Consider the following 27,244-nt stretch of genomic DNA (forward strand, 5'->3'; position numbering starts at 1 on the left):
TGTCTTTTGTGAGTAAAGATGCAGATCTTGCAGATTTCCTTTTCAGCTCTTGCACCTTCTTTCCATCCTCCAAAAGTTAAAATCCCTATGGCTGTTTCAGCCCTGAAAGGGTTAGGGAGTTCCAGAAGATGCTGTCTTCTAGACAGTCTTTGCTTTTTGGAGAACGTAAGTCCTCTACCTGAAGCATAACTCCTAGAAGAATTAAGCTCCTGACAGTGTAAGTGGCTGAATGCAAATTTTAATTTTCCCCTGTCACTGCTGGGCACTCCACTGTACCTGCATGAGCCTTCCCAGTAATGAAGAGAGAGGTTTGGTCAATGGCTGGGTTTGTTAATTGCCTCTGTGCCAGGGCTCTGACAGGGCTTAAAGAGCCCTCTTCACTATTTCACTACCCTGAAAGTTCTCTCATCTAATATATATGCTACCTCAAAAGTGAGTAACTGTACAAGCATTTCACTTGAGCCTTTTTAACTCCTTGAGCAACCTGTCCCAAACATCTATGGCAGGACGCCTCAACCAATGACGTCTTTTTCTTCATGGGAACGCAATATAAACATGGAGAGAAATATGGAGAAATTAATGTGTTGGATTTTTTTAACTTGATTGAATGCACTCAGAAAGCATTGGCAATGCTTACACAATTCTACTGCTATCTTTTCATCTTATCCTGTACAGAGATCAAACTTAACAATTTGATGGATCTGGAGAGGGGAAAGCAGTTTCTGTATCAATATAGCTAATGGGCATGTCTGGTGCTAATAGTTGGGCATGAATTTTGTGTGAGGCGTCGTGATTATCACATTATCCTTTCCCAAATCATCTGCATTTATTTCCCAATGATGGTCTTTTTCTCTTCATTTAATGGTAGGAAAAATGAAGGAAAATAGCTGGAGTTTTTCTTCAGTGAGACTTATTTTTCAAGAGCAAAAGGTAAATTACATTTTTTCTTAAATACAAAAAAGATAATAATCCCAGAATATATCAAATTAAAAAAAAATCTCCTATCGCTTGCCCCAGAAAAGTGTACCATCCACTGTTTTTACCTCTTTTCGGAGTAGTGAAATCTGAAGCCTGTTATGACAACTGAAAAGTTAGTTACCAGTCTCAGCAGAAGCTAGACATCGAATCAGGCCATTATAAGCTGAGGACTTAACTCACAGATAGCCCTGAAATGGAATGACTGTGACAGTTTCTGTGGGAAAAGGCAGGTGGCAGTGCATCTATATTAGATACTTTTCTAATCCTATGGACAGAACGTGTCACTTATACAGACCTATTAGTGCAGCACCTCTCTTGAGCAGTATATCCACATGTGTGAAAGGGTCTTGATAAAGCAGATCATTGTACAAAAGGCAAATTCACCTCTCCTGACACCTCACATAGTAAATAACTTTGCAACTAATGGTTTTAATAGGAGTGCTTGTAAAACAAAAGTACTCCACACCACATTAAGAAGTTGCAAGATATAACCCTAAAGTGAGATTTTTCCAAGTAGAGGAATGTAGTAATGGTGCACTGCATCACTAATTCTCAGTATTACCGGATAAAGCAGAATTATTTATTTACTTTGTGATCTAATATTTAAGACATGGATACAGAGAGAGAGAAATTGACAACACAAAAATAACTTTCTTCCAAATTTAGTACTTTGCAAGGGAAATAACGGAGAATGTGAAATTGGTAAGTATTATTCTATTATCGAAGAAACAGAAGACTTCATTAATAGACAGTGCCGAGTGAGACATGTAAAGGATCCATAAATATTAGTTGATGCTTGATATGTTTTATTTTAACCTAATACTTCACTTAAACAGCAGCCTTATGACAGAAGTTATCATTAAAACATTCTTTTCTCTACTTAATAAAATGGTTTCCAGCTTTTTGTGTAACTACTCTTATCATCCCGAATTAAATCTCTGACAGCAGGCTGGATGCCACACATCACAGAAAATTCAATTCCTCTCCCTGAAGAGCTTACAGTCTGATTAAGCTGACATTCAAATCGACCTAGGTCTGCTCATTAACTTAAGGGAAAGGGACTGATTGCATCGGTCCAGATTTAGAGTTAAGGATCACAGTCGCGTACTGCTTTGAATAGGCAGCTTCAGTGAATTTAAGTGCAAGATGACAGTCAGCAAGCTGTTCTTTGCAAGTAGAACGCCCATCGAAAGCACTGTTCCCCCCGCCCAAAGATGCTTTCCCCTGGAAAAGTGGGATGCTTTTTGGTGCCACTCCCAGCATTCAGCACAAGCAGAGCAGAACACGAGATTTCCAGTGATGCTGATGAGATTCTGCTTAGCTTCTTCAGCCTTCAGGATCAGCAAAAGAGGCCTGACACTGAAAGGGATCCTTTAATTTTTGCACTTTAGTCTCAAAAAAGCAAGTGTAGAAACTTATTCTAGAAATATACTTCTTACATTTGACAGTTTTTAAAGATAGGCATAAGATTTGTAAGCAGTGATTTAAGTCATTTCTATCCCGTTTGATGGGAAAAGCAGGAGCTTACTAATAGCCATGAACTAAATATGCCTGCTCATTGTTAAAACAGGTATTTTTTCCCCATCTGGCTACAAATTAGATTGTATTTGAGCCCTTAGTTTGGTCCAACCAACAGGAGGTAGACATGTTAATTAAAAATGTAGGTAGTACAGAATTCTTCAAAGACCTTCATGAACTACAATCCCACAGCATAAGGAGCTGATGTAGTCAAAAGGGGAAAAAAAAAAAAAGCACGCTATAATATATAATAAAAGTGTACCAGCTGTAATAATGTTTATTAATATCACGGTGAACCAAGGCCTTTTTGTGCTAAATGTTATTTCCAACCTGAAAGTAAAAGATTATGACTATTACAATGACTTTAAATAATAGACAAGACAGCAGATGGACACAGGCAGATGGGAAGGACTATCAAAGGCAAATACTATCAGTCACAAATACTATCAGTCAGCTTGCCTGGCAGTTGTCTTAGTACACCAAGAGCTTAACCACCGTCATGCTGCGGGTGGGTGTTTTCATTTGAGGAAGGGGTGGATGTTTTTTGCATGTTGGTTTTGGTTGGTTTTGTTTTGTTTTTGTTTTTTAAACATACACTTTATTGCAATTGAAGGTATTAAAGCAACTGGAAGGAGGATAAAGAGGTAGCTCTGCAGGTGTTTACAGGGAGAACTGAGGGCACAGATGATCTCACAATGTCACCTCTACCTTCCCCTCTAGGGATTTGTGCCAGGTGTAGCGGGTCATATACTCGATAAGCAAATAACTGGCTTCAGACCTTTCCACTTCATACTGTGCGCCTACCTTCATTTTGGTGAAGTTAAACTCTCTGTGAATTTTAATTGCATAAGATTTTGATAATGGGGATGAGGTGTACGTTACCTGTAAAACTAAACATTGTAATGTAAAGAGGTGTTCAGTCTAAGGGTCTTGTGGTATTAAATATGTATCTGATTTAGCTTGGATTGATGGGTCATTACTGTCATCATAATCACATTTTCCCTTAATAGTCTTTCTACAGTAGAACACTTTAATATTCTTCATTCTGTAATATGTCCTTTCTGAATATATCATTTTCTCATGCTGTGAGATGCTGATACTTGATGTAAAAATTATGCACCGGCTATATTACTAATAAAAAAACACAACTATCTTCTGCTATTCTGGACAGGCGGGTGGCTCCAGTACATGCTAATTTACAGTAATACTTTCACAAAACTTATCTTTTAATGAAGTTCAAAATAGAACAGTAAATCATGTTGATTTCCAAATGTAATGAATACAATCTTTTTTTTTGTTTATCATCTTAAAATAGCTATTTAAAAATTATTTACCAGTTTCTTATTGCAAATTCTAAATTTGAATATTGTTTTAAATGTATCTAGAAAAACACTTTTTATTTTGTTAACTTCTACGGACTTTTTGAATTTTTTCAGATTTTCAGTGAGCTTGATGGAAACTTGTGTAAGAGAAACCTAGCCGTGGCCTACAATCACTCTTGTACCAATCCAGAAATTTAGTGAAAAATATGCAACCATTTATGACATGAGAAGGAAACATTACGCAAGGTAATCTGAGGACAGCATACATAGTGTTAGCATAATAAGGATGACTGAAACAGCTATTTTCAGACAAAGACTTCCCTGGGCTAAGGCTGAACCATAGATAAGCCTGGTCTACAAAAAACTTCTCACACTGGCATTTTTACTAGGACTGTTTCAGCCACTGGCAGCCGTTCAGTTGTGATTCATTTTTCCAATATTTTATATCTATTACTGTATAACTACAACCTATAACTATAAACATTGGCCTTCACAGGTTTATTAATTTATAAAGACTTTTCTGAACATGTACACAAAACTGGATGCTCTGGGCTGAAACTTTAAGATTTGACTATATTTATGAAATTATTAAATATACTACAACTTATGAATATGCTCAATGTAATTGTAAACTCATTGACTCATTGAATTTGGCATTCCCCAGTGGAGGTGCTGCTAGTAAGTTTAAAAAGCATTCACAAAACCATCTTGATCTGTTTGGTTTCCATTTGCTTTGTTTCTTCTTCTTAGAAATTCAGCTTTGTGCAGACAAATAGCTAGCTTTTTTTTTTTAATATTTTCCATATTAAATACTTTTTTCCCTTGAAATGCCAAGTTTACAGTTTACATCTCTCTTGGTGATGCATCAGATTTCAGTCTTTCCACAGCTGCATGAGCTGTACAACCATGGAGTATACTTCGCATTTTCTTCATTTTAGAAAAAGGGCATTCTTCTGAAACATGGAACACTGGATGTTTCATCCCACTAACCAAAGAGAGCACGGAATCATTTATGCAATATTTAAGTAGATAGTTTTGCCCCTTCAACATTGCTGTCACTCCTCTGCTTAGTGGCAGTCATTTACATTCCCAAACATCCTTGTTTTACCTACAAGTAGTATTGGAGCAGAGATAGCGTAACTGTACACAATATTTTTCTTCCAACACTTAGCCTTCACCTCATTTTGATTACCAATTTTAAGAAAAGAAATCTTCAAAAATCAGGTCTACTCAGGAAAAAATCGCAGAAAGAAGATACTTAGTCTGACAAGTAGCTCTTTCAGTCACCATCACTAAACCCCTACTCTGGACTTGCATAAGAAATTTCACAAAAAGACTTCTTCCCAGTATTTTATCTTATGAAAAACTTGGCCAGCTATTTGGGCCACTCTATACTGCCTCCATAAAACCGCCACAGCAGTTTTATGAAGCACTTTCTGATTGAGGTTTGAATCATCCTCCTATCTGCCATCTCTGAATTTTGGGGTAAACTCTAGTATTAAACAATGCAGTACACAGCACACACTGTAAAAGAATGAACTGTTACTGGAAGACTCTCTCTTTCTACTTGCTTACCTCATAGCGTAAGTCAATACATACCTGTTGGTCAAATGTGATCACCAAGAATAGACATTTTCTGGCACAAACTGGGATACTATGATGCTCATCTTTAAAAGTCCTACTGACACCCACACTTTCTGGACCCGTCTCATTGCAGCAATGCAACACCTTGCAAGGGTACTGTATCCTACTCTTTAAAAACAAACTTTACAGGTGCAAATAATTTCCTTTTGTTGTTCACCTTCAATCTGCTAACTTTAACACTGTGCAAATGTAGTCTTTAGGGGAAGGGAATGTTACACATTGACAATGCTAGGTAAAGTCAGTAGCAGAACAAAGTCATGTGCACTTCATTAACAAACATTGTAAGCATAGTTGGTAGAATTCCTTCTTATTTACATTGCACTAGCTATTTAATCTGCTCCGACTGAAAGAAAAGATAAGAAACAGCTTAGCACACTGCCACGTATGAAAGAGAAACGTACTTCCCAGTGGGGAAAAAGAGAAGGCAGTGCAAGAAAGTACATGCCCTATAATCGTGCGCTTTGCATAGATTTAGACTGAAAACTGCTTCTTGTTTTCAAATCCCTCTAGACTATGCAATAGCCTACAAAAATGGCATGATTTCCTATCCTACGAAGGTGAAGCCTGGCTGCAAAATGTGATTGTTTTTGCGGCAGGAGTGGAGACAGCAAGGAGGGGAAGGCCCCAGTTCAGTTATTAGAAATGTTTGCTGTCTTTTCTATGCTGATACTGCCGCAGCTGTATGCAGGCATTCTGGAGTATGTTTTATGTGTGAGACTGCTTGACTTCCTCTCATTGGAAACGCGTTGAATAGCAATAAAGCAGAGCTTTGTAGATGTCTGCCCACACGGTGACTATAGATTCTTTCTTTAGCAACGGGAGAAAATGTAATAATGGCTATCAAGTTTCAAATTTAAAGAATATGTTTTACTTATTGTAAAAGTGATCTGAGCACACGTCAGATTCTCCTGTAAAGACAAACCATATTTCATCTGCATTCTGTGATTTAGTTTCAAAATGCAGTGAATTCAAGAGCTGGGTGATCGCAAATTGCATGTAATACAAATCTTAACCTCTGCAGATTTTCATTTCAAGAACGAACACTGTAACAAACAAAGTCATATTGTCTTTATCTTGTATCGTATATTTTAATACATCTTTTATTTCCCTCATAAAAGTGAATTTATAACTTAAAATGTCAGAATCCTATGATTATGTAAAGAAGAATAAATAAGTTATTTCATTGTGGGTGCCAGGCAATCATTCTTATCGGTAAATACACTAAATCCATTCTCATGTTCTAAAACTGTTTTTTTCCAATTACCCTTTTTTGCAAACTTTCACATGGGGAGTTGTACATCTTCTTTTTTAAAAATGAGCAAAATCATTTTTCTCCTTTTTTTCGGGGGGAAAGATAAAAGGACTTCCAACTGGACAGCCCCGCATGTAACATTTGTTTCCAAGTTCAATGCGATAGGCAGTGAGAGCTTTCATATTTCTGGAATAAAGCTGATTTCTCCAAATGGGTCCCATAAACCGGTACTTCAATGCACTGCTGGTGCTGGATTGAGAATATGGATACTGCAAATGGAGACGCAGACAGGCGTGACTTCCTCTCACACCGAGCTGAGCAAGGACTGCTATTTTAAAAACACTTATATTGAAATAGAGGAAGTGTCGTGCTGGTCATCCCAAGGAGAAGTCGCAGTCCTGAAGACCATGCAATGTAAGAGCCAAGGTTAAATTAGTGGAAAGGGGAAAATGAGAAGAACAGAAGTTCAAAGTAGATAGAATCATGGATTTATCCATTTCTGCCCCTCTTCAAATTTGCTTTCCATCTGCCCACAGAGGCCTTTACCACACTCTATAGTGGCTTAAGAAAAAAAGGGATATACGTGTATCGTATGTATGTATATGTTTGTATGCATGCATCTGTAAGTAATTAGTGAGAATACAGACACTTTAATTTGTATAAGTGAAGGCATGTTTATACACAAGGCTTGTTTTCCATTCATTCATTTGTAAATTATCTGCACACATCAGGCATGTTTTCTCTACTGATTAAGTGCTAGTGAGAAACACAAACACGGTAACGTGCTTAATAGCACTCAAACTCATCAAATATTTTCAACTAACTTTTCCATTAGTCGCAATGTTCATGTTAGAAGAAACAGGAAAGTAAAAACTCCTTTTATCATAGGACTTTTTTGAGCGATATTGCAGCAGTACATGAGATCTGTTTGGAATATCTTGTGAGATGATCAGTTTTACAGAAAACTGGGTTGTCAAAGGCAATGATTAGACAGAGATAAAAAACTACAGAATGGACAAAATGAGTTTGAAAGTCTGTTATGTTCATCTTCGCCATCCTGTGCTACTACAACCACCTGCTGCTGAGCTTTTTGATCTTTTTCGGCAAACAGGATATTGGTGGTGTCATAAAAATGATGCTCATCTCTTGAAAAATGCCTTAGAATCAAATCTGAAGATAAAATATTTAGGCAAACAATTCTGAACAAAAATTCCTGTTTGATCAGTTAGGTTATTTCTACTCTAAAATGTAGTATCACTCAAATCCTTGAATGACGGTATTTCTGTAAAAGATTACTTTTCTTTCTCATTGGGGCAAGGATACAATGTATTATTTGCAAGGACTGTCAATATCTATTACATTGTCATTCATCCAATGCTGTCTTCATCCAGTAGGGAGTCATAATTTACCAGGAGAAGGATTTTTCTTTCTAATGCATACTTTCAATGAGGTCATATGCCTTAATACCGATGGGTAGTAAGAAACTATGAGTTCGGACAAGATTTCTGAAGAGGGTCTTTCCCCTTGGGGTTGCAGAACACCTCCTCGATTCCCAAGGTTCATTTAGAAAATAAAAATGCAATTTTTTAAGACTCAAAGGCTTCAGAAACGTGGCTTTTTTACTGCCCCTGTCACTGCCCCTGAAGAAAGACAGATTTCGAACCATTTTTCTAAATATTTGGCAGAGACCCTCTAAAGTTTAGCCACCATGACCACATAGAAAATTTTCAGCAACCAAGTCTAACTTTGGGATTCATCAATTACTAACACATAGCTTCCAGTTCGTGATAGATTTCAGCATCTGCAGATAATGGTGTTCTGTTTGCCTACGTACACAGCCTGAGATTACTCAAACAAGCACTTGCTGAGATGATGCCCTTGTAGCGGAGTCTTTTTGGAAAAAAAAAGTACCGAGAACTTGTTCGGATTCCGCTTATAAAAGTACTGTAAGCATTGTGTTATTATTTTGAAGGACTCATACATAATAAAAGGTTTTATGAAATACACATCAGAAAAGGTTTTATGAAGTACAGCAATGTCATAAATCTTTATAATTAAGATTTGATTTTAAGACTGAAATGAAAGTGTTATCATCTGGAGTTCACTGAAGGTCCATTCATGAAAAATTTCAAATGAGTTCGTAATTGAGTCTAGATTATGTTTCCCCTGCATGTAGGGCTTGATATCATTAATCTTGCATCAGCAATCACCACTGTCTCAATGATGGTTCCTCACTAGGGCATTTTGCCATTACCCATTTTCAGTTCTTGAAAGCGAATAGCTCTTCTTTCATCTTAATTCAATAGCATCCTGTGAATTTTAATTAAATCATTCTTCGAGTTTATATGACATTGGTCTGGTTACTCATTATGAGGCTTTCATACCTAAACTATAGTTTCCCTAATAAGTCTAACCTATTGGACAACCAGGTCAATTGTTTCTCATTAAGAATAATAAATGGCCAATTCTAGTACAAAAGTATATATGAAATATGGTGCAAATTCTGCTTTCCTTCTACTCCCTTTCTCTGATTTGCATAAAGGAACACTTTATACTTGACTCAAACAGTTTTTACTGGACAGTTAATTAAAAAAAAATCAAGATTAATTTCCCCGTGTCACTTGATTTCAAACTGTCATTTATTCAGGTAGAGCTCTTTACAGTGGCCCAAACAGCAGGGGTGAAATAGCGTGTGGGGAATATTTAAAAAAGAAGACAACATTTTTCTTTTCTCCACGCTACAGGAAGCAAACAGAAGAAGAAACAATACTGGCTTTGTAGACCTGGGCACGTAAGCACTGCTGCTGAACATGCACACTTGCTTTCTTCATGAGGAGTTTCCAGGAGCTGGCATTCATTAGTAACAGAATTATAAGGGACAAATCAGAATGTCTGAATTTATAGCTACCAACACTGTCCAGTGATTCTAGTGTTTTTACAGAAGTTTAATGTTTAATTTTTATGAATATATTTAAATGAGCATACTGACGTCTGCCTACATGCAAAAATCCTGGAACAGTAAGGGAAGCTACAAACTGAAAAGCGGGGAGATGTTCAACACGTTAAGAGAGAGCTGATGCAGCTGTGTTGTATAACACAGCTGTACAAGCACATTAATTTTTCAAAATTTTTTCCACATACTGTATGACAACCCCCATTCTGCATTTGTTACTCTCCTCCCACCTTTACACACCTTTAGGCCTCAACAGAGAACTGCGCATACTGTATGTAGACACACACAGAGGTATTTATATATATAAAAAAGTATAAGTTGTGTATGCACATCTCTATGCAAAGATGTTCACATGGGTAAGCACATGACCCACTGCCTACATCATAATTATTCTAGTTCAAAGCTATATGTAACATGAAAGTATGCAAAATTTGTGTTCTAGTCTCTTTACCGTGATTTATTCATCTGCCTTCTGAGGGTGTAGTCAGATGAGATTTTTGGAACTAATTTTTCCCTGAGATTTTATGCGGAAAAGGCTGAGATGACCACCTGAAGACTAAAATTGAGTGTTGTCTTCTGAAGTTGATAAATATTTGTTTCTTTTTGTCATGCTTTTTAAGAAAGTTACCATTTAAAAGTAAAAATATGCATAAAGCCTAACTATCAAATTCATTTAATGTGCTTCTCAAATTTCCAAGAAAAGAAAGCGTTATCTTTTTTTCCAGTGAAGGAGTATGAGGGAAGAGAGTGATTCAAAGCAGTATTTTCTGTATTCTTAATATAAAATTCCTGGACTTTGAATTGCTCATAATGGTGATAGCCCATCTATCCTTTCCCTCTGCAATCCTTCATTCCTTCTGTGATCTTGTTTAAGTAGCACTCCAGCATTTTATCTTCAGGTTTCAGCATGCTGCATGGTAGTCTTCATACTTAAAATAAAAACTACCATTGCAAACTTCTCACTTTGCACTGTAAGGAATGGCTGGTAGGATGTTCCTTTCATTCAATGGAAGTATTTATCCAAATAACTGTTTATCCATAAGAACATACAGTTTATAGTCTGGCCCAAAATATTTTCCTAAAACCTCCTCCATCTTCAAAGATGAATAGTAAGCCAAAAAAGATTTATATATTGAGGAATTAGTGGGTAGCTGACTTAATAACTCTCCATCTGTTGAGGTTTAAACATGATGCGCTTGACAGGTGCAACAGATAAATACAGTAATCACCAATGAACCTTCCAAATAAAAAGACTTCTTAAAAAAAAGCAACTATCTATAAATTTACTTCCTACTTTTACATTTTTTGCACAGGATGGAAAGAAACATTATTTGCCCAAAGCATTCAAAAAAAGTGAACCACCCCCCAAAAAAAAGCTAGATGAAATTCAAAAGACACTTTCTCTTCCCTCTAAAACCCCCACACCCCTAGTGTGGGGGCTCATCCTGTGAAACTTCTTCCATGGAAGTGGCCAAACTTTGCCCACGCCAAGGTGGCACCGAGTTGTGGGGTTGGAAGCCTGTCCCATCGCGTGACTCGGGCTTGGATCAGGCAAAGCACTGAGTTACCCAGGCATCTGCTGCGGGCCCATGACTTTGAGCCTAAAATTGCAGGTAGGGTTGGTTTGTGGTTGGGTTTTGGTTTTGGTTTTGGTTCCCCCCGCCCCGCCCCCCCCCAGGAGTCAGATTTATTAAAATCCCACTAGGACAAGTTACAGGGACCAGTCACTGGCCCACAGCTGTCAGGCCCGAGAGGCCAGAGAGCAGCCAGGCAGGTTGCCACCGCTTGCCTATCCAGCTCCTGGTGGTCTAAGCTCCCTCTCCCTCCCCTTACCCGGCAGTGGAGTGCCGCCCGGCCCCCCGAGGGTAACGGGCTTCCCTCCCTGCCTCCTTTCTCCTCCCGAGGGGGTCCCTGTCCCGCCCGCCTCCGCGGCACGGCAGCTGCCCCCGCCCGCTGCTTCCTCCTGGCGGCGGGGAGCGGCTGCCGGACGCACCTCCCGCCCAGGTACCGGGGGCCGCCGCCGCGCTTTCAAGGGAGGGGGGGAGCCAGCAAAAAGCAAGACAACAAACGGCAACGCGCCGGCAGGGACCGGGGGGAGCTCCTCGCTCGGGGGCGGGAGGAAGGGAGTCAGGCGCGATCCTGAGGTTTCGTCCCTCCCGGCTCCATCTCTGCCTCTCCCGGTGGGTGGCGGGGGGGCACGGGGGGGTGTGCTGCCCCCTCACACCCCGGCTGCCCCCGCTGCATGCAGCCGCCGGAGCGCCGCAGCCCAAGAGGACACGCCAGGGGTGCGTTGTGATTTATTCCTTTCTTTTTATTATTTTATGGGGGTTTTATTTTATTTCTCTCCGGGAGGCTTCGGGGAGGGGAGCCCTGTGGGGAGCGGAGCCGTGTAGGGAGGGGAGCGGGGCACCCCGGCGGGCGAACGGGGCACCCCGGGGGGCGAGCAGACCCCCGTCCACCGCCCCCACCCCGTCCCCGCCGGTTGCTCTGGGGCCGCGCCCGCTCCACACGCCGGGCTCCGCCGTGGTTGTTGTTGTTGCGCTCCGGGGAAGGAGGCGGTAGAGCCAGCGGTTCACCCGGGGCGGGGGGGGAGTGGTGGTGGTGGTAGCGTTTCGACTCGCTTCCCTTCCTCTTCGCCGCCTGTGACACCCTCCCCCCCACCACCTCCAACCCCGCGTCGCGCCCCCTCGGTGGGGCGGGCGTCGGGGAGCTCGGCGGGACACCTGGAGCAGGTGGCGCCGGCAGCGGTAAGGTGGCCCCCGGGCTCCCTCCTCCCCTTGATTCCGCCTCCGGGACGGGTACCCCTGCCGGCAGGGCGAGCAGCGCTGGGGGCTGAGCCGCCCGCCGCGGGGGCAGCTGCCGGGGCCGGGGCCGGTGCGTTACACAACGGGGCGAAGGTCGAGGGCGGGGGGGGGTGGCACAGCCTGTGGCGGCCCGGCCGGCAGCGGGAGGCCTGAAGCCGGTACCGTGGGCTTCCGGTTTCACATCGTGGCTGTGCCCGGAGTTTTAAACAGAAATGGCCAACTTCTCCTTTTTATTTTTTTTTTTCTTCTTCTCTCTTTTTTTTTTTTTTTTTTTTTTTACCTCAGGGAGGGTAAAGCCGCGCGCCAGGCGCTGGCGGGCGGCGGAGGAGCGGGGCAGGTGCTGCTGCCCCCGCCGCCATCCCACTGGCTGCTTCCCCGCCGTGCCCTGCCCTGCCCTCCCCTGCCCGGGCACTCCCCGCCTCTCGCCGGGCACGATTCCCGGTGAAGTTCCGTGCGAGGAAACTGTCCCGTGGGGAATGCCTGAAAGCGCGCCCGGTGGCGGGGACCGGGCTGCGGCCCAGGTGCCGCGGTTGGGCTTCCCGCCCCCCTGGCTCCTGTCAGCGCCTTCCTCGAGGCCCCGCCGCCGGGGCCCGCCGCCACCACCTCCTTCTCTTCCTCCTCCTCCTCTTCCTCCTCCCTCTCCCTCTCTCACCGGCTCGGCGCCGCCGACCCCCTCGGTGCGCGTCCCCGTCGGTGCGGTGGCTCGTGGAGGGGTTTGGCGGCGTTTCAAACAAGTCTCGGTGGGGCTGCGGCGGTCGGGGTTTCTCCGCCTGCTCCTGGGGACTCCTTGGGAAATCGCTGCCGGGTTTGTCTGGGGAAGGGTGTAAACACCTATTTTTGTAATTTTTGTAGGTAGGTCGGTCGCGATTGGGTTTCCCTGCGGGCATCGCATTTGGCCTTCGGATGCTACGCTTGGAGGAATGTTGATTTAAAAACAAAACAAAAACATGAAGAAACTGTGAAAATAAAGGCTTTCTTGTGGAGAAAATAAAGTTTTCCCCCCTTTTCAGTGGGCACCAGAATTGACTCTCAGGTGATCAGGAGTGACAGCACGTATATATAGCACTGCTCTATTTCTGTTATATTCGCTAATTATTCTTAAAATGCTGAGATTAATAAATGGGAATTTGCGTCTATGGAGTACTGCTAGTTCACAGACACAAACAAGTTAACCTGTAGACTGTGGGGCGATTGTGTATAAAGGCTTGAAATACCCATCTGGAAGGATGATGAGGTGCTCCCTGTCAGTCAAGGTAAATAATAACAGAGTAAGAGACAGTCTTGGTTTATGTTAATGATTTGATTACTGTTGGCAGTTGGGTAGGAAACATTTCTCTGAAGTCTTTAAATAGACTTAGAGCAGTTAATGATAACTGGTATGAGTCTGTCAAAGCTCCCAGCCATCATGGATTGTTAGACTTTTCGTGTGTTACATGAGCTCTGCCTGGATGCATTCTGAATTATTCTAAAGACCACCCATGAGAACATTAAAAATGCCATACCGGCATATACCGAAGTTTCTACTGGCAGCAGCCACGACTAGGTGCCTAGAGAGGACCACAGCAGGGAAAGCTTGCAGTGATGCTTCCCCAGAATGCTCTCTCCAGGCAGCTGTGGCTCAAGGATTCCCTTGGGTAAAAGTGTTGCCTTTGTGCCTGAAAGACACAAAGTTTGTTAGTTTTTTTCCTTTAATCTTATACAGTGGCTTTGGCAGCTATGTAGACTTCTAGTAAGATAATACTAGAAATAGGTAACCAGATGGAGCGTTTTACAGATGTTGCTGATCACTAATAAGACAATCAAAGGGCAATTTCTAGTTTGTAAAGGCCCATGCATAGAAGTTATATTAACGGATATTTATTTTCCAAGCCATGTTCATGCATTAGGCTCTGAGTCAATCCATCTAAAATAAAGTTTGATATTTGTAATGAAAAAAAAAAAAAGGCAGAGAGTGGTATGCTCTTCTAACGTATCCTAATGAAAGGGATTCAAATTCATTTTCACTGAGCTGGGAGAATAGTCATGAATAAAATGTAATGTTTTGTCAGCTTCACTGGATTTATAATAAGGAGAGAATTAAGAACAGAAACTGGGGGTTTATGCCATGCTCTACAACTAAAAAATGTACACAAACTTTCAAAGCCCCTGTTCTGTAATGATAATTACTATGAATAAGGTAGTGAATGTTACAGTCATTGTCGTGGTGTTAAATTCTGGCCCACCATAGACCCTCTACTTTAAGAAATTGCAGCATGTTACTTAAACATAGTTTCATATTTTGAGTAGCTTAATTTTGTGTGTTCATGAAAATTGCATTGGGATTTATTCCTCGTAAAGTCAGCTCCCATATGAGACTTAGATTTCTAGTCAGCTAAGGCCTTACATCCTTTTTAAAGACAAGCTTGACAGAATTATAAACATCATGGACTGAAAATATCCTGCACATGCAGAGAGGGATTATATCTGTTTTCAAGGCATGGCAACAACCAAGACTTGGCATTGGTCACCCTGTGAATCGATAGCATAATTGGGACATGCTTCCAGTTCTTTCCAGTTCTGAGAGTTTGAGAAGATGAGTGTTAGCAGTGTGTTGTATTACAACTGAAGGTACGCGGAATAGTAATGGCAGGATTAGGCAAGAGAGCAACCCATCCTAGGGGAATGCCAGTGTTCTCTTTCGGCGTTGCCTGGAGAAACACGGAATTTGGAAAATGGGTGCTTGAGTCTCAGTACCGGCTGCGTATGCACAAATTTTCTGTTTATTCTTTTTGTGATGTTTTGTTCAGTACTCAATGTAAATTACCCATATGGTTGAAATAGCCACTTGAGTTATTTATTCCATCAAATAGAACATATCATTATAGTTTAGGCTCTAATTGCTCTGCTATGTGATTGTTATGACTGAAGAAACACCTTCATTATAAACTGTTGAGAGAAGGCAGATTAAACTGAAAACCACATCTTACACTTACTTGCAGCTAAGTAGCAAAAGTTGTTAAGTGCTCAAAATGATATGCTACCCGTTTTCTGTTAACTTCTTACGTGCCAAAAGGATGGGCTACGATAGCTGAGCACTCATATATTAGAACGTAGGCAGTTTAGTTCAAATTTTTACTTACCACGTGAGAACATAACAATTTTTGACAGTCGGCACAACGTATGGACTAATGTGGACAAAATCTAGTATTCCTTGGCTAAAGCACTGAAAGCATAACCAGTGTTTAATGGGGGGGAAAGCTGGAAAGTTTGCTGTCTAAGACCCTGGTCTTCCATACAGGTTTAAAGTGTAAATTCTGTCACGGATTAAAGGATAGCACAGTCTTCTGGATCATTGGTGAGGTGCCCAGTCCTGTGGCATTTAATTACCTGAATAATTTTTCTCTTGGGCAAGATGTCACGTTGAAGCTGTGATCCATGTTTTCTGTGGTTAGGCTCTTGCTTAAAGAAAGGACACTGCTGATGAACAGCAGCAGGTCAGGAACTTTTAGATGCAGTTTTGAATACAGCCAGTTGATAGTCTTTCATAAAACAGGCATTTTTCTGGTTTCTTTAAAATCCTCTGTTGCAGCTGGAAAAGGAAAAAGCCATTACAGTTTTCTAGAATTGTTAAATGCTTCCAAAAAAAAAATCAGCAGGGCACTGACATTTCTGAAGCAGCCTGAATTTATACATATTTTAAAAAAAAGTTAGCAACCCATAGAAGAAAAATCAGAAAAAGGATATAGGCTTTAGAGCTCAGATGCTCAAATAACTTGTACAACTGGAGTTTCAGACAGGTAACACTAGGCTCCAGTACTTTACTTGCATATTACTTGTGTTAATATCCATTTTCTGGGGCACCCAGCTTTGTGCACAAATTGCTTAATATCGACCTAATTAGATAATCAGTATAAAATTAACAAGTTGGTCTCTGAGAGACCAATCCTGTTGCCAAAGGCAGTGGCTGCCTTCAGTTGAGATTACATTAGAGTACGTTACTGTAGCCTTCAGTCGTGGTTCTGGGTCCCACTGCGCTGATCATTCTGCTGGCAGATTGTCCTCACCCCAGTGAGAGAACATGTGAATGCTGTGTTCGAGCTAAAGGAGCACAATATGGTGATACTGACTAGGTTGTAAATGAAAACAGCGGAATCAAAATCTGGTTCTCAAGGGGTTTCGCCCACCTGAGAATTCAGACAAAATGTTCTTAGTTACGCTGAGCACTGTAGAATTAGCTGTGGTTGGAGAGAGTTGCACGAAACTTCATTGGCAGCTCTCCTCCAGTGAGACAATGATAGTGTCTAATCTTACATGCTCCATGACATTAAATAAAGGCTATGTCATGCTCAGTTGTGGATTTTCTTTACTTAATCATCTCATTTAAATCACTATGGATTTTATGTATTTGTTTCTCTGGTGATTTTCATGCGTTAGTAGCACATAAAGAAATTTCTGTTTCTACCAGCTAATCACCATACAAATGTCAAATGTAGTCCTGGTTGAATCCTTGTGTCACATGGTCTTTTGGGTATAGTAGTAAATAATTTTGATGAGTAGGTGAGTAGCAATTTCGTTAACTTTTCTGAAGAACAAATTGTACTCATGTTTTCTTGCTTTGCCAGCTGTTTTCTGAGTGTGGCTTTTGTTGTTTGGGCTTTTTAAAAAGAAATTTACTTGATGTCCAGGCTGTATCAGTTGCTCTCATCTCAATTTTTTACACCTCATCTTCGTAGTTGAGAGATTTGCAGAGACCGACACTTCTGTAAAAAGTTGATCATCCTGGGTTTAACTTTTCTGTAGAGACTGACATACAACTTCCTATATTTTCTTTAAAGGATTCAGAATCTATTATGAACAATTTTTGTGGTTAAAGTTTCTAAATAGCAGATACTTAAACACTTCCTGACAGCATTATTCAGATTTTAATGATCTGTGTTCCTCATACTTGGAGAGAAGCTTTATGCTTCTTAAAATGTTCAGTTAAAAATAATTGGAGAACTCTTTGGTTAATATAAAGTGAGATCGTTCCTATGAGGCTTCTTGTATCAGTTGCAGTAACTGTGAAGTCCCAGCTCTGTTGCTTGGAATAGCTGTAAATCTTGGACATAGCCCAGGAAAACCCACGCAAAGGGCAAGTGAGAGAAAAACAAGAAATAACATGGAAATTTCCAGCCATGTTTTTTTCTTCTGTCCTGAAGTGATTTTGAAATAACTCAGTAGGGAAGTTAGTTTTCTAAATCTTTTCTTCACTATGCTTTTTTTTTATTTTTATTTTGTTTTTCTGAAGCTTTTGTGAGGCCTTTCAAAGGGGAGAAACAAGCAAAGTAATAAATCCAAAAAGACTGATCAATTCAGAGGTCTCTCTCTTTTTTTTTTTTTTTTTTTTTTTAATACAAAAGCAAATACACACCAACATATATTCCTAAAATTAATTCAGGCATGTAGTGTATTTTTATGTGTTTACCCGGTGCTTTATCTTTGGCTTCTGCTAAAGAGTTGAAATCTCTGGATCACAAATGAAAATATGTTTGTTCTTAGCCCACTTCTTACTTAGAAGTCACACAATTCAGCTAAAACAACGCAGCTGGACAAGTTATAGCTATCTTTGGAATTCAGACACTTGAAAAAAGAGGTTTGGCAGCGTACTAACAGGCACACATCAGTGCTACCAGACACACATAAAGCTGTTCTGGAGAAAGTTTATGTACTGTTTTACAACCCTTGGACCTGGTCTTAATGTTTGCTTTTAATCCTTGACTTCCTGAAAGAGATTTTTCAAGAATACAGGAGAAGGAACATTGTAATCAAAGATACCGTTATGTTCATCGTACCTGGCTGCATTCTTGAGTTAGTTCTCTTGATTGTGATCTTGTGAATGCACATACAAACCGATGAAAAATGATGGTTATTTGCGATGGATTAGGTCTGACTGGGGACTTGTATAGTGCAACAGCAGCCTGTCATCTTAATGGTAAGAAGTGTGTCCTCCAAAGATTCAAAAAGCCTTGAAATACAGCTGTTCTGTAGTTGTCAGTGCCCTGCCAATTTTGTTTTGGTTATAAGTTGGGCCATGATAGTTTCCAGATTAGAAGGCAATAGCATCTTCTGGGTATCCAGGGGCCTTTCAGAGGACAATGTATATCTCCTTCTATTGTGTCTAGGGATCTACTGTCAGCCCTTTTTGGACGTGGTATTGCCAAAGTGTGGTATGGTGGTAAGAAGCCAACTTGAGGTAGATTCATCTTGGGACATAAGGTGTTTCACTGGTAAAACTGTCACAGTAAAATCATAGTTTTCAATGTAATGATAGCCTCAGAGCCCTAAGGACAGTTTTCCTGTACCTTCTACTTAGTGTTCACATTCATAGTTTTCCTTGATAGATTTCAGATAGATGTACTGAAGTAAGGTAGAGTGGCTTCAGGTTGGCAAGGCTGGTTGAGTGCATTTGGTGGTAGAGATGGTCTTTGCTGTCTCCTCAAATTTTCTTCCTCGCCAGCCTAACAGTGTCACTTTTACCTCGTTTACTGCAACTGACCAATTCTCACTCATTCCTCAGCCTTTGTATAGGCTGGGTTAGTGTCTTGATGAAGATACAGCCTAGACGTTTTTTTAATGCAGCAATTCTGCAGATCCCAGTGACAGCAGTTATTGTCTTCTGGCCTTAAAATATCTGTGTAAACCTGAGCATCATCAATGTACCCCTAGCTCACAGCCATTTTCTTCTGACTAATATTTTTAATATGTATTTAGAACTTCTACTGGCTTCCCGTAGTACCCACTCCCAGGAAGTGTTCCTGGAGTCTATGACAAATTCCTTGAGTAATCTGGATTGTCAGCTCATCTCAGAAGAGACTCATCAGCTTCTGGGATCACAGTTAAGTCCATGATGTCTCATGGTTAACAGCAAAACATTGCTTTATGGTGTTGTATAGTGTATTGTAATGCTTTTCACTTACCTTTCTCCATCATTGTTATTTCCTAGATGTCAACATCCCTCTTCTCTTCTGATTTAAAAAAAACCAAACAAGTCCTTAGTTAAACTCTCTTGTCAAATCTTGTTAATTCTCTGTATGAAAAGTAGTTTTGGAATATTAGCTTAAAAGCTAGCATAGACAGAGCTTGCAGGGATCAGAATAAAATCATATACTTGTCTCTTTGAGTGTTAAGAAGGCACAGACGCAATGGTGCATACACTGTCTTTTTGTGGGGAGGACAGCTTTACAACTTTGTGTCCGGAAAAGATCTGTTACAGTGAAAACTATGGCAGCAAGGACTGAAGCTAAAACAAGGAAAATAACTGGCTGATGTTTTCAGTAGATCTGTGGTATCGTGTAAAATACTGATGAAACAATATGAAGCAGTAACTTTGGAGATTGATGCGTTCCTCAAAGCTTTATCCATAAAGAATTATATCATCATTATAACAGGAAACTTTCTGACCCTTATTGTGTTGCATTCGTGGTGTTTTGACAGCTCGCACCATTCTAGAGAGCTAAAATAGGAGCAAACCCCAGAATCCACTACAATACTAAAATCCACAATCAGGTTACACAGTGATCCCATTTTAGTTTGGCACTTTAGTGGGACGGTCACTGAGAAGCGTTCAGCAATTTGATTCCAGGCATTTTTATCTCTAGGTTGCTTAGTTCAAAGGAAAAAACCCACAATGCCTGAAAGGCTGACCAGAAGACAGTGGTGCACTGTTGTGGAAATGGTTGCCTGGAGTGCTTCATGTATGAGCAAAACTGGAGATAGCAAAGATGGGCAGAACCATTTCGCATTTCTTAAGTCAGCCTTGGTGTCAACTCTCCCTTTATTTTTGTGACAGTAGGTTCTGGTATTATTCATGTTGGTTTTTTTTTTTTTTTTTTTTTTACCTTATTGTATGTGCTTAAGAAATTGGGACTGACTTAGAGGAAAACAATTGCAATTATCTTTCACTTTGTCTCTTGTTGGGCCTTTTAGATTCTTTTCCCCAAATGGTGGAAGTTACTGTATTGAAAGAGGACTTAAACAAAGCGTGTAGCTTCTACAAATAGAAACTCCCTGGCTTGGTTTTTCGCAATCTTTTTTTATCTGTACTATTACTTTGCCCTGACTTGTTTGTGGAAAAGAGATAAATGTAAGCTTCTGTGTAGCTTTCATCAGCATAGTCTGACTCAGCACCGTTCACCTGGAGGGTAGGCAATAATTTGGCTTTGGTTTTGTTTTTCAGAAAGATACTCTTGTCAAATGGGAAAGAATCTGTAACAGGATCCCAGGGAAAAGTTGTTGTTGTTTTAATGTCAGTTTTAGTAGGTGCCTTTCAACCAAATGCAGGACTCTCTGTCTTGAAAAGTTCATCTCAAATTTTGGCTGACTTGTAAAGTGGATTTCAAAATGTTCTGTTCTCCTCCTCCTGTGGTAAAAAGCTTGGTATGTGGTGTGCTTATTGGGTTTTGTGTTTTTCATTTTTATTTTTTTTAATTCTAACTCCTGAATGCTACAGCCTTCTTTATCAATGAAAGCAGTATATGAAGAAATTTGGTTCCAATTGAAGGCTAGAATTGTAGCTACAAGTCATAATTCTATGTGCCCCTGGAAAGCATGAGGAAATGTTGCAAAATACTTCTCGTTACTTCTAATTGGCCTTTTATTGCGAACGGTTTGTATGTTTCATCTCTGTGAGTAATGTTTTATCCAACTGTTAGGCCTTAGTGAGAAGGGTAAAATACACCTACCACGAACAGCATATAGCAATGGCAAAAGTATACTCTTTGACTGAATGCAGTTATCTGGTACAACGCTGAGCAGCATCATACTTGCAGTTCTTAACGGCAGTTTATATTCTACCATTAGAAACTGTTCTATCAGCCACGAAATGTATGCTGTACCTGTAGTCTCTTCTTTTTTTTTATAATTAGCTTTTGGTTTTGGTGGCTTCTCGCCCATAGCTGCAGTGCTAGTAAGTGAATTAGGATTAACTGTGGTTCACATTTTTCAGTCTTCTGGCTCAGTGAGTCAAGTAGCTTTGCAGAGGCTTTTGAAGGACATGTTCTATGGGGCCCTCATCAGGCACATGACTAAACACACGCATACGCAGTTCTTTTGGTCTGCGTAATCACATACAATTCGGAGAATAGTGAAGGCATTCAATTTTACTGCACATACATAGATCACTTGTACAATATGTTTTGAATATGCCTGAAGTTTCTCCTGTCTTCCTGCTTGTGTTGTGCCTAAATGTGCATGCTCTGCTTAACATATATACACAATTCCAACGTAGATTTGTAGGCTCATTCAGGTTAGAGGAGACTTCAAGAGGTCTCCAGTCCATCCTCCTTCCTGAAGCAGGGTCATGCACAAGGTCAGACCAGGTTTCTTAGGGCTTTGTTTGGCTGGATCTTGAAAAGCTTCGAGGACAGATATTCTACTATATTTTGGGGCATCTGTTCGAATGCTCCATTGTGCTTATAGTGTATTCCCCCCCCCCACCTTATATCTAATAAATACATATAAATTCCCTGGTTTCAGTTGACATCATTCTCCCCCTGCCATGCACAGTGGTAAAAAGCCTGCTCCACCTTCTCAGTAATCTAGTTTTAGATATTGTAAAGCCACTATTAGATTCTCCAAAGCAATAATACCTGAAATATCCCAGTGTCTTTAGCCTCTCCTCGCAAGGCAAGTGTTAAAGCCACCAACTATCTTTGTGGCCTTTCACTGAACTTGCTCCACTTGACTGATGCTTCATAGTGGGGATCCAAAAGTAGACCCAGTAGTCTCCAGATACCTGAGTATCTGATGGTACATGATGCAGAACAATTCCCTCCCTCAGTCCACTGACTGTGCTTCTGTTGCTGGATCCCAGAATGTTGTTAGCTCTCATTGCTGCCAGGTGGGCTGCTGATTCATGTCTCGCCTACTGTCCTCCAGGACCCCCAGGTCCTTTTCAGCAGACCTGCTTGCCACTAACTTAGTTTTCAGGCTGTGCTCTCCTAAGGTTTATGTTGGCCCATTCCTCAAGCCTGTCAGTCCCTGCCCATGGTAGGGGGTTGGGAACTAGATAATCTTTAAGGTCCCTTCCAACCTAAACCATTCTGTGAATGGCAACCCTGCCTTCCAGTACATCAGACGCACCCCTAAGTCTGGTGTTGTCCACAGCCTCACTGAGGGTACTTTTTGTACGCTCTGCCAGGTTACTGTTAAAGATACTAAACAGAATAGGGCCCCTAATTTATCTACTTGTAACCAGATTATGGGTAGATTGGGAACTATTAACAGCTGCTCTTTGAGACTAATGATAGAGACGGAGTTTTTATCATCTAGTAGTCTGCCTATCTAGACTGTAACTTAGATCAGGTTAGGTGCAAAGATGCTGTGAGAGACAGTGTTGAAAGTTTTGTTAAAATCAAGGTAGATGACACCGCTGATCCCTGATCTACAAATCCCATCAGTTTATGACAGAGGGCAATCACCTGGAGCATTGGGCGTTGTTTAACCTCAGCAAATCCACACTGTTGATTCCCAGTTGCCACCTTCTTCATATGACCAAAAGTTACATCCAGGTGGGCATATGTCTGAACATACCATGGGACTAGACTAACAAACAATGGAAGTATGCTGGACCGTGACGCTTTCTTTCCCAGTGATCCCTCAGACTTGGTAACCTGGGCATAATCCCTTTTCTGCTCTTCTTTTCTGGTTGCCCAGTTGTTGTCCATCTGTAAATGATTGAGTGCATGCTGGTCACAGGATGGAGCATCTGCATCTTGGGAATGTGGTGATGAATGACTTGGGACTTCATGTGACCTGGGGGAACAAGCTTGTTAGGAACAGGATGTCGCTGCTAGAGTGATTCTTGCTCCCTGCTTGTGTTTGAGGTATTTGCAAGAAAGGAAGTTGGCAGCAAAAGTGACAGTAAGTTTAATAATTATATTGGTTTGATCGTTGTGTTGGTGATCAGCTTTTAGCCAGTGGGCTTTGTCTTGGATTCTCTTTTGTGTTTATTTAGGTCTATAATCTTGCCATTAGCATGATAATAACAAGAAATACATATGCAGGCGTCAGTGAGAGGGCATGTGAAAAAATCTTTATTTGCATTTAAAACTACTCTTTTTTTGGTGCTTGGTTGTTTTTTGTTGTTGTTGCTAATATGCATTTAAAACCTCTCCAGTCATGTGGTGGCTTTTTTCCTTCTAATCACCATTTTGATGTTCCCTTATTTCTCATAATTTTTTAGGTGGTCTTTGGAAAACACCACCAACCCTCAAGTGCAGTAAGACCCACAGTAAAACTGAGACTTGCTTGATTTGCACATAGTAAGAAGCAAACAAATTTAACCTGATTGTGTGGTGCTGAGCACTAAGTTCACAATGACTTTTTGGGGAATTTAGTATTCTCAAATCTTATAATTGGCACCACGTGACTTACTGGTTTAAACGTTTAATTTTCCAACTTTTTCTGTTACTGTTAAACAATGATTACTTTGTGTAGTTCATCATGTATCAAAATAATTTTGTCATGTGATGATAGTCGTCCTTAGTTTCATGCTGTAAAGAACCATACGTTATGTTTTAGGTATTAATTTTTAGTCACTGTGTTATTATTTAGGATCTGGAAAACCTCTTGGGAGTAAGGTGATAAATATATGTAATGAAACGTTTCTCGACGACCAGTAGCTGAACTGGATGTAAGAGTTACATTTGACAGTTTAGAAATGTTCTAGTAACAATCCTATCAGCAGTGAATTAATCAGAAATACAGCTTTCATGATATGTTTTGAATGGCATGTGTAATTAACTCATGATTTTAATGCTTCCAATAGTGTTCAGTTGCGGTAAGGCTTTAGTACTTTAGGAGAAAATCATAATAGATTGCAAATAATTGTCAGCATTTTAACTTAGTCTTACATGTACCCCAAAATCATATTGATAATTTCTAAACTGAGACTGAAAAATGCATGTAGGGGAAGAAGTCAGATGCTAAAAGGTAAATAGTAAATAGTACCTCCATAGTAAGTATTGCAAACATATAGTTCTTCCTGTTATCTCTAATGTCTGTCTCTTACATTTTGGAATCTGATTTTATGCTTTAATTATTTGTGAAGTGTAAAATCACACTTTCCTATTTTCCAGTTTAGTAAATTAATCACTGCAAATAAAAGATTAACATGTAAGTATGACAATGGTAGAATTTTACATTTCAAGAATGACCAAATGGTTAAAGGTATTTCACAATCATCCATCTCTGTACTTTAATCTGACAGAAATAACCAGAGCTTTGGAAAGAGGGCAATTAAATAATTTCGTAATCACTCATGCATTATAGCAATAATACTGGCACACAGAAGCATGAAAGCTGGTTTTGCAAAACAATACGATTGTCTTCAGTGAGTTTGCTCGTGTAACAAAAAACCACGCAAATAAGTAAGATCAAATGAATGCAAGAAGATTTTAAGACGTTAATGTTTGTTGTCATGCTGATTTTAAATAGATAATAAATAGATAAAAAGGTTGTTCTTCATATGTCTTTTTGTGGTATTGAATCATCTTGTGATGACTTTTTTTTTTATTGCTTGAGAGAGGCATTGACTTCGAGTATGTTGACTCAATTCCAGCTTATAATTACATTCTGTTTGTATAAAAACTTCTCCTGTAATGTCAGTTGAATAAGTTTCCTGTCATTTACTGTTTTAAGCACTTTAAGTATTCTCTGTTTAAAGGCAGTTGCAATTCAGAAATGTTTGAAATTATTTGCATTTGGTTGGGAACCCTGTGCTTTGAAGTTATTGAACAGATTTTAATCTTTATTGTAACTATAGTTGCCACTCTTAAGAAACTTACCATAATTTTACAATAATGGTTTATGTTCTCATGGTGTGACTGTACAGAGAATACTAATTTTTAGGAGGTCTGACATCACTCATGTTCCTGAAAATTAAGCTATGATTAGATTGAACTAAAAGCTACATTTAAGTTATTTCACTTCAACCTCTGTCCTAAAGAACAAGACTAGCTCCTCTGTAGAGAGACCCTTATGAATGCTGTCCCAACAGAAACTCCTAACAAAGAGCCTGATGTAGGCAGGTGACTTTTCAGCCTCGCAAAAGTAGTACCAGTTCACATGAAACAGAGGAAACAAAAATTATGTCCAGGGGAAACTGAGGCGAGAAATTAGAGTTCAGACTGAACTGAATGCTGAGTAGCATTGCTGTGAGACATACATAACATGCTTCTGTCCAAGAGAGATTTCGTACTGCTTGCAATACCATATTTATAATACAAGCTCAGGCAGCTAGGGGGAGGAAAGCATGGAAAAAAATATCTTCTTTGTGAAAAAGTACATATTCTGGATTGTGTTTGGATATGGGCAGGCTACAGTGCATAAAGGGTAAGCAAGCGATGAGCAAGATGCTGGTATTGCCAGGAGCGTTATGACTTTAAATGATCAAAATAGTAATTGGTACCAAAATGATTAGGCGCCCTTGGTTCTGCTGTGTTGTCATGCCATTCTTTTATCAACCTCTGCATGTCCTAGTCCCACTGAGCCTGGCATTGCTGCGCATCTGATTCCGTTGTTATCTGCTTGTACCTTTTCCTCATGTGGCATTTGAGGAGAGTATGCGTGATATGATCTGCCAACCTTCTGCATTCTAGCAGACAATCAATGTATAGTGTAATTTTAAGTGCTTTGGGACTGGCTATTTGTATGAGATAGTTGGCAAAATAAGGGAAATTTTATGTTCATTGCTAATTGAATTTAAGAGTGAATATATGTGAACTCCAATGTATCCAAACTGATGAAATATTTATATGCAGCTGTGTTAAAAAAAAATAAAAATAAACCAACAACCCAAACAAAAAAAAACCCAAAAAACAGTTGTGGTGGTAATTGCTTTCCACTTCGCTTAACTTTAAACATACAAAATCTGCAGTGCTTTTAGCTTTTGTTTTTAAACATCCTTGCCAGATACTATGAAGCTTGTGGTTTGGAGGTGGAGCTGTGTTTTTCATCACGGTGGTTTTTTTCTTAGTGAATTTTGTGTGCTATGAGATAATAAATGGGCAAAACGCTTTTCTTCCTAGCATCACTGTATTTTTGTTTTGGACATTGCCAAACCAAGAATGGATTTACCCATAGATACTTACTTATAAATGGTAGTGCATTAGACTTACTGGATGTACCAAAAGAAGATAGTGGTTAAAACAGTAGTGTTAGCTTAATAAGGGCAAGTTTGGTCATCCAGAATTATTGTAAGATTTTAAAATACCACAGACTAAATGTTAGGGACCACAGCTGGGCAATGTTGGCATAAAGAAGGGACTGGTGCTGCACACAGGTCATCAGCAATGTATTTGGGAGTGAAAGGTTCCAGCTGCAACATCTCTTCAGACTAAATATAAATATTAACTTAAAAGAGCTGAATTTCTGGTGAAAAAAATAGTTATAAAACAGTTAAGCTGTAAATATAATTTAATTGCTTGCATACTGATTGATCCCTTATATGCAAAATAAAAACTTGTTTGAGCAAGATGCTGCATTGAATAAAAAACCCCATTGTTTTCACTTGTAGATAACTCTAAAAGTATTAAATGACAGCTTTTGATTCAGGTATCGTGTAATTGGTACTTCAGAAAGTAACTTGCAGTATTGACTGCCCTTTCAGTGCTATGAGCTATTGGCGCTTGAGAGTGAATTAAGAATTGATAGTAAAACGTTAGGTAGAGGTATTGTTTGGGGTGGGAAAGTAAGGAATTCAGCCATATCAGCAGCCCAGTATCTATTTTCTGAAAGGTTTTTAACTCTGCTAAGG

The 27,244-nt window shown here is 40.0% G+C and overlaps 1 protein-coding gene across 2 annotated transcripts in view; it reads left to right on the plus strand.

Moving 5' to 3' along the window:
- Positions 1–11,595: 11,595 nt before the first annotated feature.
- Positions 11,596–27,244, plus strand: part of MBP (myelin basic protein) — a 120,300-nt gene continuing 104,651 nt past the window's right edge. The window contains exon 1 of one of the 2 annotated variants that reach the window (XM_074576513.1): positions 11,596–11,952. The gene's annotated coding sequence lies outside the window, so the exon portion shown is untranslated. Of the gene's footprint in view, positions 11,953–12,202; positions 12,415–27,244 lie in introns of those variants that run through there. The other variant, XM_074576514.1, reaches the window with a different exon arrangement.

The sequence above is a fragment of the Larus michahellis genome, chromosome 2 (genome assembly GCF_964199755.1).
Source record: "Larus michahellis chromosome 2, bLarMic1.1, whole genome shotgun sequence".
Lineage (NCBI taxonomy): Eukaryota > Metazoa > Chordata > Aves > Charadriiformes > Laridae > Larus > Larus michahellis.